The sequence below is a fragment of the Eubalaena glacialis genome, chromosome 4 (genome assembly GCF_028564815.1).
Source record: "Eubalaena glacialis isolate mEubGla1 chromosome 4, mEubGla1.1.hap2.+ XY, whole genome shotgun sequence".
NCBI classification, from domain to species: domain Eukaryota; kingdom Metazoa; phylum Chordata; class Mammalia; order Artiodactyla; family Balaenidae; genus Eubalaena; species Eubalaena glacialis.
In genome coordinates this window covers 120,396,367-120,412,186 of record NC_083719.1, presented here as the reverse complement: position 1 = coordinate 120,412,186, position 15,820 = coordinate 120,396,367, and the positions used below count along the sequence as shown (strand labels likewise).

At 41.5% G+C, this 15,820-nt stretch overlaps 1 protein-coding gene across 6 annotated transcripts in view; it reads right to left on the bottom strand.

Moving 5' to 3' along the window:
* The window catches only part of ARHGAP26 (Rho GTPase activating protein 26), a 496,856-nt gene that overhangs the window by 236,431 nt on the left and 244,605 nt on the right, over nucleotides 1-15,820 (bottom strand). The window lies entirely within an intron of this gene.

The window sequence follows — 15,820 nt, the reverse complement described above, 5'->3', positions numbered from 1 at the left end:
TCAGCACTTGGGGAGATAGAATGAGGCCATCTCCCCTGACTGTGGCTCAGGAGACGAAAGTGGTGGTGACGGAAACCTGCCATGGAGGGGAAAGGAGAAAGAAGGGCCGAGAGGGGCTGGGGGCAGCGGGAAGGGAACACAGGCCAGGGAAGGAGTGAGCACCTGTCTTCTATCAGCCTGGCCTGGCAGGCGCGGAAAAAAACCTGGAGGGGAAGGTGCCCTCAGCTGACTGCCTCGTGGGCCAGCGCACAGGAGGCCAGGCTGCCACGCCCACTAATGCCGTCTATCCTTCCCAGGTTTAAGAGGGGAAATGTTCTATTTTTAAGGCACCGACCAGTGGAGACCTGGCAGCCGCTGGATGGCTCTGATCCCATAGGGATCCTGGTTACCCGTGGCTGCCTTCCCCGGCCTCTCAACTGTGGGTGTTCTCACAGCAAAAGGCTGAAGGCAACAGGAAGCAAAAGGCAAAAGAAAAGCCTCTTTCCTGCCCTTCGCTGCTTTCATGAGACTGCTGGACTTTTAGTGATGGCTGAAGGCTTTAGAACATTTTAAAAAGAGTGACCCATGTGATCCCATCAAGCCTTCCCATGCAAGCTTCAAGACTCAATCTCTTTTTCTGTTTCACAGATCAAGGGAAGCTGAGGCAGAGAGATGAAGGGAATGCAGAAACCACAGGCAGGGCAACGGGCAAGCAGAGCAAAGGTAATGATGCCCTTCCCATCTCCTCTCCCAGTGCTCAATCTTGTCCTCATGAAACAAGAAAAGCCTTGACCCAGCACCATCAGAGAGTCTGACCTGAATAACGGCCGAAAGAACGAGCATATGTAACAGAAACAACATATAAAGCAGCTTTGGTTGTGTTGTCAAAGGTCCATGGGAGAGTAGTGGGTCATGTTACAGTTCTGTACCTGGGAAGCTCGACTCACTGAAACATGTGACTCTGGCTCTCCCAGCATCATGCGTGACATGTGAGGAGCAACGGATGGCTCTCAAGAGGACGCCCACTAAGAAGGAACATGGGATGGCCCCTCAGTGGCAAAGAGCCAGGTGGGTTAGGTATTGGAGGCTGATGATGAAACTCCTTCCAGCCCCAAGGGGTTGGCCACACAATGACAGATGGCATGGCAGAGCAAAGATCTCATGCACATCAAGAATAGTGGGGGAAATGATGCTGGCAATCAGGCAGACTCTGGTTTGAACATCAGCTCCACTACTTCTCAACTCTGGTACCTTGACTTCTTTAAGCTTGTTTGCTCACTTGCAACTCACTTGTGAAAAGCATTTCTGCAGAAGGTACCCATCCAAGTGTCACACTCACGCTCCCTGCCATAACCTCATGCTGTCTTGAATAGACTAATATTTAAAAACCTATTTTTGTATTACGCTAAGGGTTAACAAACGTATAGCCCATGGGCCAACTTCACCACTGCCTGTTTTGTAAATAAAGCCACCCCCTGCGTTTCCATATTGTCTACGGCTGCATTCACACCACCATAGCAGAGTTAAACGGTACCGCAAATCTGAAAATCTGGCCCTTTCCTGAAAAAGCCAACCCCTGTGTTAAGTAGTAACATTTAGAAAACTGGGGTGGGGGGGGAGGGTATGTTTACTTGTGTTCCTCGCCCCCAATACACATTAAATAAATATATAAATTTAAATGGCAACTGAAAATGTTTGTCCGGTCCTATCCAAAATGATCTTGGGTATCACCAGCAGTGCACATACCCCACTTTGAAAAATGCAGTCGTGAGGATTCAGTGAATTAACATAAGGCATCAAGCCTGAATCAGCACGGGTGTTGGCTGCTGCCCTTCGTTCTCCTCCCCTGCTCCCCTCAGAACCAGTTCAGCCAATCCAGTGTGCTCTTTCCTCCTCATATGGGAGAGGCATGACCAGACAACAATAAGGACAACAACAACGGTAATTAGGCACATATTCACTAATATGCCAGATAATGTGCTGAGCTGTTATCCTCACAGCAAGGCTATGAGGTAGGGGTTGTGATTTATCCCCATTTACAGACGATGAAACAGAAGCTTGGAGAGGCCCAGCACTGACCTGCAGTTCCATGGCCACTGGGCCCGCAAGATAATCTGCACCATTCAAACACTACCCTTCACGGAAACAAAAGCTCTCCCAGTCCACCCAGCAGGACCTTCCCACAGGAAATAACCTGAAATATGTACAAAGACTGATGCACAAGGATGCTCAGCCTGATGTCATTCGTAAAAGAAAAACTCTGGAAAGGACATTCAAGACCACTGACAGGAAATGGTTCAACAAATTAGGATGTAAAATTATGACAGAGCATTCAACAACCATTACAAATAATATTTATAAACGGCTTTCATCAACTGGGAAAATGCTTGAGAATTTTTAAAAGCAGAATGCCAACAGCATATTCAGTATAATGCCAGTTAAGTCAAAATACATATTGACATTGGCAAAATAAATATAAGACACCATGAAAAAAAAGGCAAGGAAGAAAAGAAGTATCTCTGGGGATGATATTATAGATGAGTTTTATTGAATTTTTGAAAATCCTTGCAATTTCCTTAATATTCCACAATGAGTTCATAATATTTTTATAATAAGCAAAAATACAACTTTGTCAACCCCCTTAGGAATGAGGTTCAGAGATTCAATGTCTGCACCCTACAGATAACTAGATCCTTTTTTTTTTTTAATTTATTTATTTATTTATTTATGACTGTGCTGGGTCTTCGTTTCTGTGTGAGGGCTTTCTCTAGTTGCGGCGAGCGGGGGCCACTCTTCATCGCGGTGCGCGGGCCTCTCACTGTCGCGGCCTCTCTTGTTGTGGAGCACAGGCTCCAGACGCGCAGGCTCAGCAGTTGTGGCTCACGGGCCCAGTTGCTCCGCGGCATGTGGGATCTTCCCAGACCAGGGCTCGAACCCGTGTCCCCTGCATTGGCAGGCAGATTCTCAACCACTGTGCCACCAGGGAAGCCCCCTTTTTTTTTTTTTTTGATAACTAGATCCTTATTCCAACTCTGCAAACTTTCTCCTATCACTGCTCTTCCCCTCACTGCCATTGTGAATGACAAGTTGGTAAACTGCAGTGGGTTCTTGAGCATTATGCAAATACAAAGGATTTCTGTCAAAGTACTAGTTTAAAAATAAACTGGAAAGGACAAGACTCTTAGATAGCCTCATCCACCAGAGGGCAGACAGCAGAAGCAAGAAGGACTACAATCCTGCAGTCTGTGGAACAAAAAACACATTCACAGAAAGACAGACAAGATGAAAAGGCAGAGGGCTCTCTACCAGATGAAGGAACAAGATAAAACCCAGGAAAAACAACTAAATGAAGTGGAGATAGGCAACTTTCCAGAAAAAGAATTCAGAATAATGATAGTGAAGATGATCCAGGACCTCGGAAAAAGAATGGAGGCAAAGATCGAGAAGATGCAAGAAATGTTTAACAAAGATCTAGAAGAATTAAAGAACAAATAAACAGAGATGAACAATACAATAACTGAAATGAAAAATACACTAGAAGGAATCAATAGCAGAATAACTGAGGCAGAAGAACAGATAAGTGACCTGGAAGACAGAATGGTGGAATTCACTGCTGTGGAACAGAATAAAGAAAAAAGAATGAAAAGAAATGAAGACAGCCTAAGAGACCTCTGGGACAACATTAAACACAACATTCGCATTATAGGGGTCCCAGAAGGAGAAGAGAGAGAAAGGACCTGAGAAAATATGTGAAGAGACTATAGTCGAAAACTTCCCTAACATGGGAAAGGAAATAGCCACCCAAGTCCAGGAAGCGACAAATAAAATACAAGGGAACTCCCATAAGGTTAACAGCTGATTTCTCAGCAGAAACTCTACAGTCCAGAAGGGAGTGGCATGACATATTTAAAGTGATGAAAGGGAAGAACCTACAATCAAAATTACTCTACCCTTCAAGGATCTCATTCAGATTTGATGGAGAAATCAAAAGCTTTACAGACAAGCAAAAGCTAAGAGAACTCAGCACCACCAAACCAGCTCTACAACAAATGCTAAAGGAACTTCTCTAAGTGGGAAACACAAGAGAAGAAAAGGACCTCAAAAACAAACCCTTAACAATTAAGAAAATGGTAATAGGAACATACACATTGATAATTACCTTAAATGTGAATGGATTAAATGCTCCAACCAAAAGACACAGGCTCACTGAATGGAGACAAAAACAAGACCCATATATATGCTGTCTACAAGAGAAGCACTTCAGACCTAGGGACACATACAGACTGAAAGTGAGGGGATGGAAAAAGATATTCCATGCAAATGGAAATCAAAAGAAAGCTGGAGTAGCAATACTCATATCAGATAAAATAGACTTTAAAATAAAGAATGTTACAAGAGACAAGGAAGGACACTACATAATACTCAAAGGATCAATCCAAGAGGAAGATATAACAATTATAGATATGTATGCACCCAACATAGGAGCACCTCAATACATAAGGCAACTGCTAACAGCTATAAAAGAGGAAATGGACAGTAACATAATAATAGTGGGGAACTTTAACATCTCACTTACACCAGTAGACAGATCATCCAAAATAAGGAAACACAAGGTTTAAATGATACATTAAACAAGACGGACTTAATTGATATGTATAGGACATTCCATCCAAAAGCAACAGAATACACCTTCTTCTCAAGTGCTCATGGAACATTCTCCAAGATAGATCATAGCTTGGGTCACAAATCAAGCCTTGGTAAATATAAGAAAATTGAAATCATATCAAGTATCTTTTCTGACCACAACAGTGTAAGAGCAGATATCAATTACAGGAAAAAATCTGTAAAAAATAGAAACACATAGAGGCTAAACAATACGTTACTAAATAACCAAGAGATCACTGAAGAAATCAAAGAGGAAATCAAAGAGGAAATCAAAAAATACCTAGAGACAAATGACAATGAAAACACGATGATCCAAAACGTATGGGATGCAGCAAAAGCAGTTCCAAGAGAGAAGTTTATAGCAATACAAGCCTATCTCAAGAAACAAGAAAAATCTCAAATAAAAAATCTAACCTTACACCTAAAGGAAAGAGAGGAAGAAGAACAAACAAAACCCAAAGTTAGCAGAAGGAAAGAAATCATAAAGAACAAACAAAACCCAAAGTTAGCAGAAGGAAAGAAATCATAAAGATCAGAGCAGAAATAAATGAAAGAGAAACAAAGAAAACAATAGCAAGGATCAATAAAACTAAAAGCTGGTTCTTTGAGAACATAAACAAAATTGATAAACTATTAACCAGACTCATCAAGAAAAAGAGGGAGAGGACTCAAATCAATAAAATTAGAAATGAAAAAGGAGAAGTTACAACAGACACCGCAGAAATACAAACCATCCTAAGAAACTACTACAAGCAACTCTATGCCAATAAAATGGACAACCTGGAAGAAATGGACAAATTCTTAGAAAGGTATAACCTTCTAAGACAGAACCAGGAAGAAAAAGAAAATATGAACAGACCAATCACAAGTAATAAAATTGAAACTGTGATTAAAAATCTTCCAACAAACAAAAGTCCAGGACCAGATGGCTTCACAGGTGACTTCTATCAAACATTTAGAGAAGAGCTAACACCCATCCTTCTCAAACTCTTCTAAAAAATTGTGGAGGAAGGAACACTCCCAAACTCATTCTATGGGGCCACCATCACCCTGATACCAGAACCAGACAAAGATATCACAAAAAAAGAAAATTACAGACCAATATCACTGATGAATATAGATGCAAAAATCCTAAACAAAATACTAGGAAACAGAATCCGACAACACATTAAAAGGATCATACACCATGATCAAGTGGGATTTATCCCAGGGATGCAAGGATTCTTCAATATATGCAAATCAATCAATGTGACACACCATATTAACAAATTGAAGAAGAAAAGCCATATGATCATCTCAATAGATACAGAAAGGGTTTTTGACAAAATTCAACACCCATTTATGATAAAAACTCTCCAGACACTGGGCATAGAGGGAACGTACCTCAACATAAGAATAAAGGCCATATACGACAAACCCACAGCAAAGATCATTCTCAATGGTGAAAACCTGAAAGCATTTCCTCTAAGATCAGGAAGAAGACAAGGATGTCCACTCTTGCCACTATTATTCAACATAGTTTTGGAAGTCTTAGCCAAGGCAATCAGAGAAGAAAAAGAAATAAAAGGAATACAAATCGGAAAAAAGAAGTAAAACTCTCACTGTTTGCAGATGACATGATACTATACATAGAAAATCCTAAAGATGCCACCAGAAAACTACTAGAGCTAATCAATGAATTTGGTAAAGTTGCAGGATACAAAATTAATGCACAGAAATCTCTTGCATTCCTATACACTAATGATGAAAAATCTGAAAGGGAAATTAAGGAAACACTCCCATTTACCATTGCAACAAAAAGAATAAAATACCTAGGAATAAACCTACCTAGGGAGACAAAAGACCTGTATGCAGAAAACTATAAGACACTGATGAAAGAAATTAAAGATGTAACCAACAGATGGAGAGATATACCATGTTCTTGGATTGGAAGAGTCAATATTGTGAAAATGACTATACTACCCAAAGCAATCTACAGATTCAATGCAATCCTTATCAAATACCAATGGCATTTTTTACAGAACTAGAAGAAAAAATCTTAAAATGTGTATGGAGACACAAAAGACCCCAAATAGCCAAAGCAGTCTTGAGGGAAAAAAACGGAGCTGGAGGAATCAGACTCCCTGACTTCAGACTATACTACAAAGCTACAGTAATCAAGACAATATGGTACTGGCACAAAAACAGAAATATAGATCAATGGAACAGGATTGAAAGCCCAGAGATAAACCCACGCATCTATGGTCAACTAATCTATGCCAAAGGAGGCAAGGATATACAATGGAGAAAAGACAGTCTCTTCAATAAGTTGTGCTGGGAAAACTGGACAGCTACATGTAAAAGAATGAAATTAGAACACTCCCTAACACCATACACAAAAATAAACTCAAAATGGATTAGAGACCTAAATGTAAGACCGGACACTATAAAACTCTTAGAGGAAAACATAGGAAGAACAATCTTTGACATAAATCACAGCAAGATCTTTTTTGATCCACCTGCTAGAGTAATGGAAATAAAAACAAAAATAAACAAAGGGGACCTAATGAATCTTAAAACCTTTTGCAAAGCAAAGGAAACTACAAACAAGATGAAAAGACAACCCTCAGAAAGGGAGAAAATATTTGCAAATGAATCAACGGACAAAGGATTAATCTCCAAAATACAAACAGAGCTCATGCAGCTCAATATTAAAAAAGCAAACAACCCAATCAAAAAATGGGCAGAAGACTTAAATAGACGTTTCTCCGAGGAAGACATACAGATGGCCAAGAAGCACATGAAAAGCTGCTCAACATCACTAATTATTAGAGAAATGCAAATCAAAACTACAGTGAGGTATCACCTCACACCAGTTAGAATGGGATCATCAGAAAATCTACAACAACAAATGCTGGAGAGGGTGTGGAGAAAAGGGAACCCTCTCGCATTGTTGGTGGGAATGTAAATTGATACAGCCACTATGGAGAACAGTATGGAGGTTCCTTAAAAAACTAAAAATAGAGTTACCATATGACCCAGCAATTCCACTACTGGGCATATACCCAGAGAAAACCATAATTCAAAAAGACACATGCACCCCCAATGTTCACTGCAGCACTATTTACAATAGCCAGGTCATGGAAGCCACCTAAATGCCCACTGACAGATGAATGGATAAAGAAGATGTGGTACATATATACAATGGAATATTACTCAGCCATTAAAAGGAACGAAATTGGGTCATCTGTAGAGACATGGATGGATCTAGAGACTGTCATACAGAGTGAAGTAAGTCAGAAAGGGAAAAACAAATATCGTATATTAACGCATATATGTGGAACCTAGAAAAATGGTACAGATGAACCGGTTGGCAGGGCAGAAATTGAGACACAGATGCAGAGAACAAACGTATGGACACCAAGGGGAGAAAGTGGCGGGGGGTGGTGGTGGTGTGATGAATTGGGAGATTGGGATTGACATGTTATACACTGACGTGTATAAAATGGATGACTAATAAGAACCTGCTGGGGGCTTGTCTGGTGGCGCAGTGGTTGGGAGTCTGCCTGCCAGTGCAGGGGACACGGGTTTGGGCCCTGGTCTGGGAAGATCCCACATGACGTGGAGCAACTAGGCCCGTGAGCCACAATTACTGAGCCTTCACATCTGGAGCCTGTGCCCCGCAACAAGAGAGGCCACGATAGTGAGAGGCCCGCGCACCGCGATGAAGAGTGGCCCCCACTTGCTGCAACTAGAGAAAGCCCTCGCACAGAAACAAAGACCCAACACAGCCAAAAATAAATAAATAAATAAATAAAATTAAAAAAAAAAGAACCTGCTGTATAAAAAATAAATTAAATTAAATTAAAAAATTTTAAAAAAATACAAAATAATCTCAGCTATTTAAAAATGCATAGGAGAGATTATATTAAGAAAATATACTGGGCTTCCCTGGTGGCGCAGTGGTTAAGAATCCACCTGCCAATGCAGGGGACAAGGGTTCAAGCCCTGGTCCGGGAAGATCCCACATGCTGCAGAGCAACTAAGCTTGTGTGCCACAACTACTGAGCCTGTGCTCTAGAGCCTGTGAGCCACGACTACTGAAGCCTGTGCACCTAGAACCTGTGCTCCGCAACAAGAGAAGCCACTGCAACGAGAAGCCCGCGCACCCCAACGAAGAGTGGCCCCCGCTCACCGCAGCTAGAGAAAGCCCAAGCGCAGCAATGAAGAGCCAACGCAGATAAAAGTAAAATAAATAAAATAAATATGTACAAAATGGATAACTAATAAGAACCTGCTGTATAAAAAAAAAATAAAAAACAAACTGGAAGGAATGAAGGGATTAAGACTGGGAAGCAAAGAGGAAGAATTATATTTCCTTCTTCTGGAGAGAAGGGAGGGCACTTTTTAAGTCTTTCTAGCCTAGATGGAGGCCCATTCCAATTGGCTGTGGGCACCTGTCTGCACATGAGTGCATCTGCAGAGAGCACGGGTACTACACACCCACACACGTGTGATGGGCCATCGGTCTATCATCTCCCAGGGGTCTTAACTTCATCAGCAGACCATATACTCCTTAAAGGTAGAGGCAACTGTACTGCTGGTTGGTGTCCGTACCCCTCAGTACTCATGTCACCCTGGGCCATGGCTCTTAAGAATTCCAAGAGGTATTAGTTGAATGAAGCCTGGACTCCTACAGTTAAGTCTAGTGAGAAGTTCAGGTAGATGCAAAGAACATGTTCAACAAGAGTAGGAAGCAGAGAAAATGGCTGCAATATTCTTCTCAAAAGCCAGCTGGGGCCAACAGTGTGTGACAAGGCACACCTAGGGCAACTCGGGCATATTCCTTTTAAATGACCCGACTGACCCATGGAATTCGAGTTAATACTCACAGTAAGGGAAGCGGCACTAGAAGCCAAGATTAGGAGACATCCCTCTCTGTCTCAGTCTGTCAGTCTCCAAACAGCTGGCAAAGCAGCGGCAGAGCAGCATTTCTGTAAACAAGCTAATCTTTTCAGAGCTAAGTAGGCAGTGACATTTATTATTTAAAACTTCAAACTTGGTAAAGATGAACTCACACTAGAAAAGCCTGCCTTTCCCTTGCTCTCATGCACCGGACTGTGTACCCTCTCTGACAAGTTCTCGGCTTCCCAACTGTCTCTCAGGTGGGACTACAGGACAACAGCAGCGGGGCTGAGAATAGGTCCCTTCCTAGCTCCCCCTTCTGCTTCTGACCTGGGCTCATTTCAAAGGAGAATGAACCAATTCTCATAGAGCCTTTGGGGAGTAAATCTCACAACTGCAGCCAACGTAAAGCAAGAAACAGGACATGTAGACTCAGGAGATACACATTAAGGTGGCAAAGGGTAAGATGGGAAGAGGAGGGGTCCCTGTCCAGGGCAGAGTCCTGTTCTTTGTAATAATAAAGGGGAAAATCAATGACAGACATTTGCCGTTTAGAATGATTGACACTGGTGTGATCACCTTCTCAGTAAAGAAGCTTAGGAAGCAACAAACCAGACTTCCTTCTGCTGTATCTATTCTTACTCCCATCTTTTCCCTTCCCTCCACTACTGGGTAAGAATTTGACCAACTAGAGAAAACTCAGTGTCACTGACGTATATTCCTGACATTCCAGGAACAAACCCAGGGAAGGTTCCTGATGGCAGCCGGATCCACCGTTGAGCGGCTCATACGACTGCCAAAAATAGCAGATTGGCTTTTGAATTTAGTACGTAGGGATTAACTTAACCAAGAAAACAGAAGACTTCTAGGCAGAAAAGTAAAGGTCTGAATAAATGGAAAGACATTCAAAGCTCTTGGAGGAGGTGACTTAGTATTATAAAAGTGTCAATTTTCCCAGCTGTATGTAAACCAATGAAGTTAGAACATTTCTAAATAGACATTTCTCCAAACAAGACATACAGATAGGGACTTCTCTGGTGGCGCAGCAGTTAAGAATCTGCCTGCCAATCCAGGGGACACAGGTTTGATCCCTGGTCCGGGAAGATCCCACATGCCATGGAGCAACTAAGCCCATGTGCCACAACTACTGAGCCTGTGCTCTAGAGCCCGCGAGCCGCAACTACTGAAGCCCGTGCGCCTAGAGCCCGTGCTCCGCAACAAGAGAAGCCACCGCAATGAGAAGCCTGCTCACCACAACAAAGAGTAGCCCCCGTGTGCAGCAACGAAGGCCCAACGCAGCCAAAAATAAAAAATAAAAATAAATAAATAATAAAAAATTTTAAAAAGACATACAGACAGCCAACAGGCATATGAAAAGATGCTCCACATCATTAATTATTAGAGAAAATACAAATCAAAACTACAATGACGTTATCACCTCACACCAGTCAGAATGACCATCATCGAAAAGTCTACAAAAAATAAATGCTGGAGAGAGTGTGGAGAAAAGGGAACCCTCCTACACTACTGGTGGGAATGTAAATTGGTGTAGCCACTATGGAGAACAATATGGAGCCTCCTTAAAAAACTAAAAATAGAGTTACTGTATGATCCAGGAATCTCACTCCTGGGCATATATCTGGAAAGGACAAAAACTCTGATTTGAAAAGATACATTCACCCCAATGTTCATAGCAGCACTACTTACAATAGCCAAGACATGGAAGCAACCTGAATGTCAATTGACAGATGAATGGATAAAGAAGGAGTATATATACACAATGGAATATTACTCAGCCATAAAAAATATTGCCATTTGCAGCAACATGAAAGGACCTAGAGACTATCAGACTCATACTAAGTGAAATAAATCAGACAGAGAAAGACAAATATTATATCACTTATATGTGGAATCTAAAAAATAATACAAATGAACTTATTTACAAAACAGAAACAGACTCACAGACAGAAAACAAAATTATTGTCACCAAAGGGGAAAGGTGGGGGAGGGATAAATTAGGAGCATGTGATTAACAGATAGTTCTATATATAAAATAGATAAGCAACAAGGATTTACTATATAGCACAGGGAACTATATCCAGTATCTAGTAATAACCTATAATGGAAAAGAATCTGAAAAAGAATATATATGTATAACTGAATCAATTTGCTGTACACCTGAAACTAACACAATACTGTAAATCAACTATACTTCAATAAAGTTTTTTTTATTTTAAAAAATATTTGTTACCTGTAAAGCATTCAATGATTAAACCATTACTAATATTTTTTAAAGTGTCATTTTTCCACAAATTAACCTGTACACTTCAATGCAATCCAAAATGAAAATTTTAAATTTTTGAGGAACTTATCAAACTTAAGCTAGAATTTATATAGAAGGATAAAGGTCCACAGTCAGCTATGTCAACCCTTAAAAAGGAGAGTAAAGAGAGGAGACTTAAACTACTAGATATTAAGACCTGCCTCAAAGTCATCATATTAAAACTGGAGAGGTATTAGCACAAGAACAGACAGACCAAGGAAATAAAGAGCTCAGAGACAGAGCTCAGATGTGCAAACTTAATACACAATAAAGCTGGTATCACAAGTCAAAGAGGGTGAGAATGGATAGCTTGGCAGATGTTGTTGGGAAAACTGGCTTTTCATGTGTATAAAAACAAAACTGAATCTTCATGAAACACCATATACAATGGTAGATATCAGTTGGATTAGAAACCAAAGTGTGAAAGACAAAATCATGAAGCCAATAAAAGAAAATGTAGGTGCATATCTTTGTGACATGGGTCAGAAAGGCCTTTTTCAAAACACAACTTGAAAATCGTAAACCAGAAGGCAAAAAGTTTTTTGAATATATAAAAAGTAAGACTTTATACTCAAGGAAAGATATCATACATAGTATTAATTGTCAGATGGCAAAATGGGAAAATATATTTTAAATATCTACAATTGGGCTTCCCTGGTGGCGCAGTGGTTGAGACTCCGCCTGCCAATGCAGGGGACATGGGTTCGAGCCCTGGTCCAGGAAGATCCCACATGCCGCAGAGCAACTAAGCCCGTGCGCCACAACTATTGAGCCTGCGCTCTAGAGCTCGTGAGCCACAACTACTGAGCCCACATGCCACAACTACTGAAGCCTGCGAACCTAGAGCCTGTGTTCCACAACAAGAGAAGCCACCGCAGTGAGAAGCCCGTGCACCACAACGAAGAGTAGCCCTCACTCACCGCAACTAGAGAAAGCCCGTGCGCAGCAACGAAGACCCAACATGGCCATAAATAAATAAATAAATATATCTACAATTAACAAGGAACTAATATCTAGAATACAGAAGGAACTTTACAAATCAGTAGTAAAAAAAAATGGTAACTACAATAGAAAAATGGGCAAAGGACACAAATAGGCAAAAAGCAGAAGAGGACACCCAGTAAACAGGCATATGAAGAGATACTCAAACACGCTAATTATTAGAGAAATACAAATTAAGACAACAATGAGCTACCATTTTATATCTATTAGACTGGCAAAAAATTAGAAAGCTGAATATAATGAGAAGAGTTGGCAGGAATGGGGAAATACTCTTGTCGGGCTGGGCGGACTGGGGAAAGGCCAGTCTAGGTCACAAGGTGAGAGCCTTCCCTCAAACTAAGTACACACACACCCTCTGGCTAACCAGCAACTCTCCTTGAGGGTAAACCCCAAAGAGATTCTCACACAGGTGGACATGTACAAAGACGTTCCTTGTGGTATTGTTAGTGGTGATGAGGACTGGGAGGCACGCGGAGTGGAGTGCATCTCTGCACAGTGTTACACACCGTGGAGTGTGCAGCAGACGGAAGCCACAGTCTGGAGGTAGACAGGGGAATATGGACGGCTCCTAACACAATGCTGAGGGGGCACAGCAGGAAACAGAACAAGACAAACATTTAGGTAACTTAAAAACACAGGGAGATAAAAGATACTCATTGTCCAAGAATACACTTTAAAGGTACACATTAGAATGGTGAAGGGGAGGTCAGGAATAGGAGGTGGGAAAAGAACTAAAAGGGAGTGAGTGAATGAATAAATGAATGAATGAAGGGCGAAAGGGAGGGGCCTGTGATGATCATGTGCCACAAACCGGGGATTATGATTAAATCACTCACGTACCTGAGATCCAGAGAAGAAAGAGGAGGGGAAAAAGGCTCTGCAAAGAAATGTGCATGTATTTATCTGCGCCATCCTCTCCTGGCAACTGGACCATTTGGAAAATACCAGCAGCTACCAGACATTATTTACGGCCCTGTCTTATACCCCACAGGCACTGTACGGCCTGAGAGAAACTTCAAGAGAAAAGCAACAAATTCAGAAGTGTCCCCAAAGGAATTCCCTTTTGCTACCTGTCTCTTGAAAACATTCTGGTTCTGTGATAAAATGCTGGCATTCAAATTCCCACCAAAATATTTTCTAGAAAGGAAAATGCTAAACATTTGGAAATGGCTATTAAAGGTGAAAAGTGCGATGTCCCGCTCTTAAATTCCTATCAGATTGACTTCTTACCTTTAAAAAAGTTTGGACTGTCATATAAACAGAGTTGCAGAACAATCAGACCCTGGGCAATAGCGCCACCTGTGGCGATGAGCGCAGTGAAACTGCAAATCACTGCCATGAGGAATACGAAAGGGACAAGCGCTCTGGAGGGGAGGGGAAGCAAACCTAAGGCTTGTGTGATGTGAAGAGGGGTTCCTAATGCCAAAGGACGGGAGGAAGCACCAACCCAGAACAGTCCTCTGGTTTTGCCAGCTTGGAAATCAGTGAACAGAACATCTTTTAGAATAGCAATACCCAGGACTTCCCTGGTGGCACAGTGGTTAAGAACCCACCTGCCAATGCAGGGGACACGGGTTCGAGCCCTGGTCCGGGAAGATCCCACATGCCGTGGAGCAACTAAGCCCGTGCGCCACAACTACTAAGCCTGTGCTCTAGAGCCCGCAAGACACAACTACTGAGCCAGCATGCCACAACTACTGAAGCCCGTGTGCCTAGAGCCCGTGCTCCGCAACAGAGAAGCCACCGCAATGAGAAGCCCGTGCACCGCAACGAAGAGTAGCCCCAGCTTGCCGAAACTAAAGAAAGCCTACGCACAGCAACAAAGACCCAACACAGCCAAAAATAAATAAATTTATTAAAAAAAAAGAAAAAGAAAAAGAATAGCAATACCCTAGAAAACCTGTTTCTATCAAAAGTACTCCTGGAAAAGTGGCCAATATGTTTAACACATCTTTTTCTTTCCCACTTCCTAAATGAAAGGGTAATAAGCCATTGAAGAATCATCAGAGACTCGAGGCAGCCAACTCTCTGCACCCCGTGGATAATGGGACGCCGAAAGCAAAATGTTGCAAGTGTCTGTGTTTCCCAAGATAGAACTTTCTGTATTGTTCTTTTCCTAGGGAGGTAGAATATTCTTGTGGTTAACAGCAAAGACGTTAGAATCAGAAAGAACTCAGATTAAATCACATCTCTTGCGTTCACCAACCTCAATTTCCTAATCTACAAAGTAGGTCAAAAGCACCTACCTCAGTCAGTGCTGTGAGCATTAAATGAGCTAATGTGGATAAAACACGCTGAAACACAGTAAGCAGTCGATAAACGCTACCTATTAATCGCCATTATTGTAAAATACATACTCTTTGTCGACAATGCAAAGTACACAGAATATTTAAAGTAGAAGGTCAGTGTCTCGCAATAATCTGCCCTCTATCCTGAGTAAGAGTTTAATGATAAATGTATTTCCAGACTTTTTTTCTATCAATGTATCTAGATGAGTCAACTAATTTATTTTAATAAATGCATGGTTCCACAACCTGAACTTTAAAAAACTCAATGAACAGTATACTGTGGATACCATTACTGCAAATATATCAAGATCTCTCTTGTTCTTTTTGAAGGCTGCATAGTACTTTATGATATTTTTAATGGACTTCCTATTGAACATTTAGATTGTCTCCAATTCTTCACTATTATTACCGATGCTCCAGTGAACTTTTTTACAGAAACATCTTTGCACTCCAGACTATTCTTTAGGACAAATCGCTGGGTCAAAGGATATTTACTTTTTAAAGGCTTCCGATACATATGCCCCAAAGGCCTTACAAAACAGTACAACCAGCTGCCACGCCCACCAGCAGAGTCATGGTCGTCTTTCAAATCTAGTGGCACTTATCTCAAGGGGAGAGAAGTAGGTTCGTAAGGTCAAAAGTTACAGGCAAACTTCTGGTGTGGGGTGAAGTGGGGGGT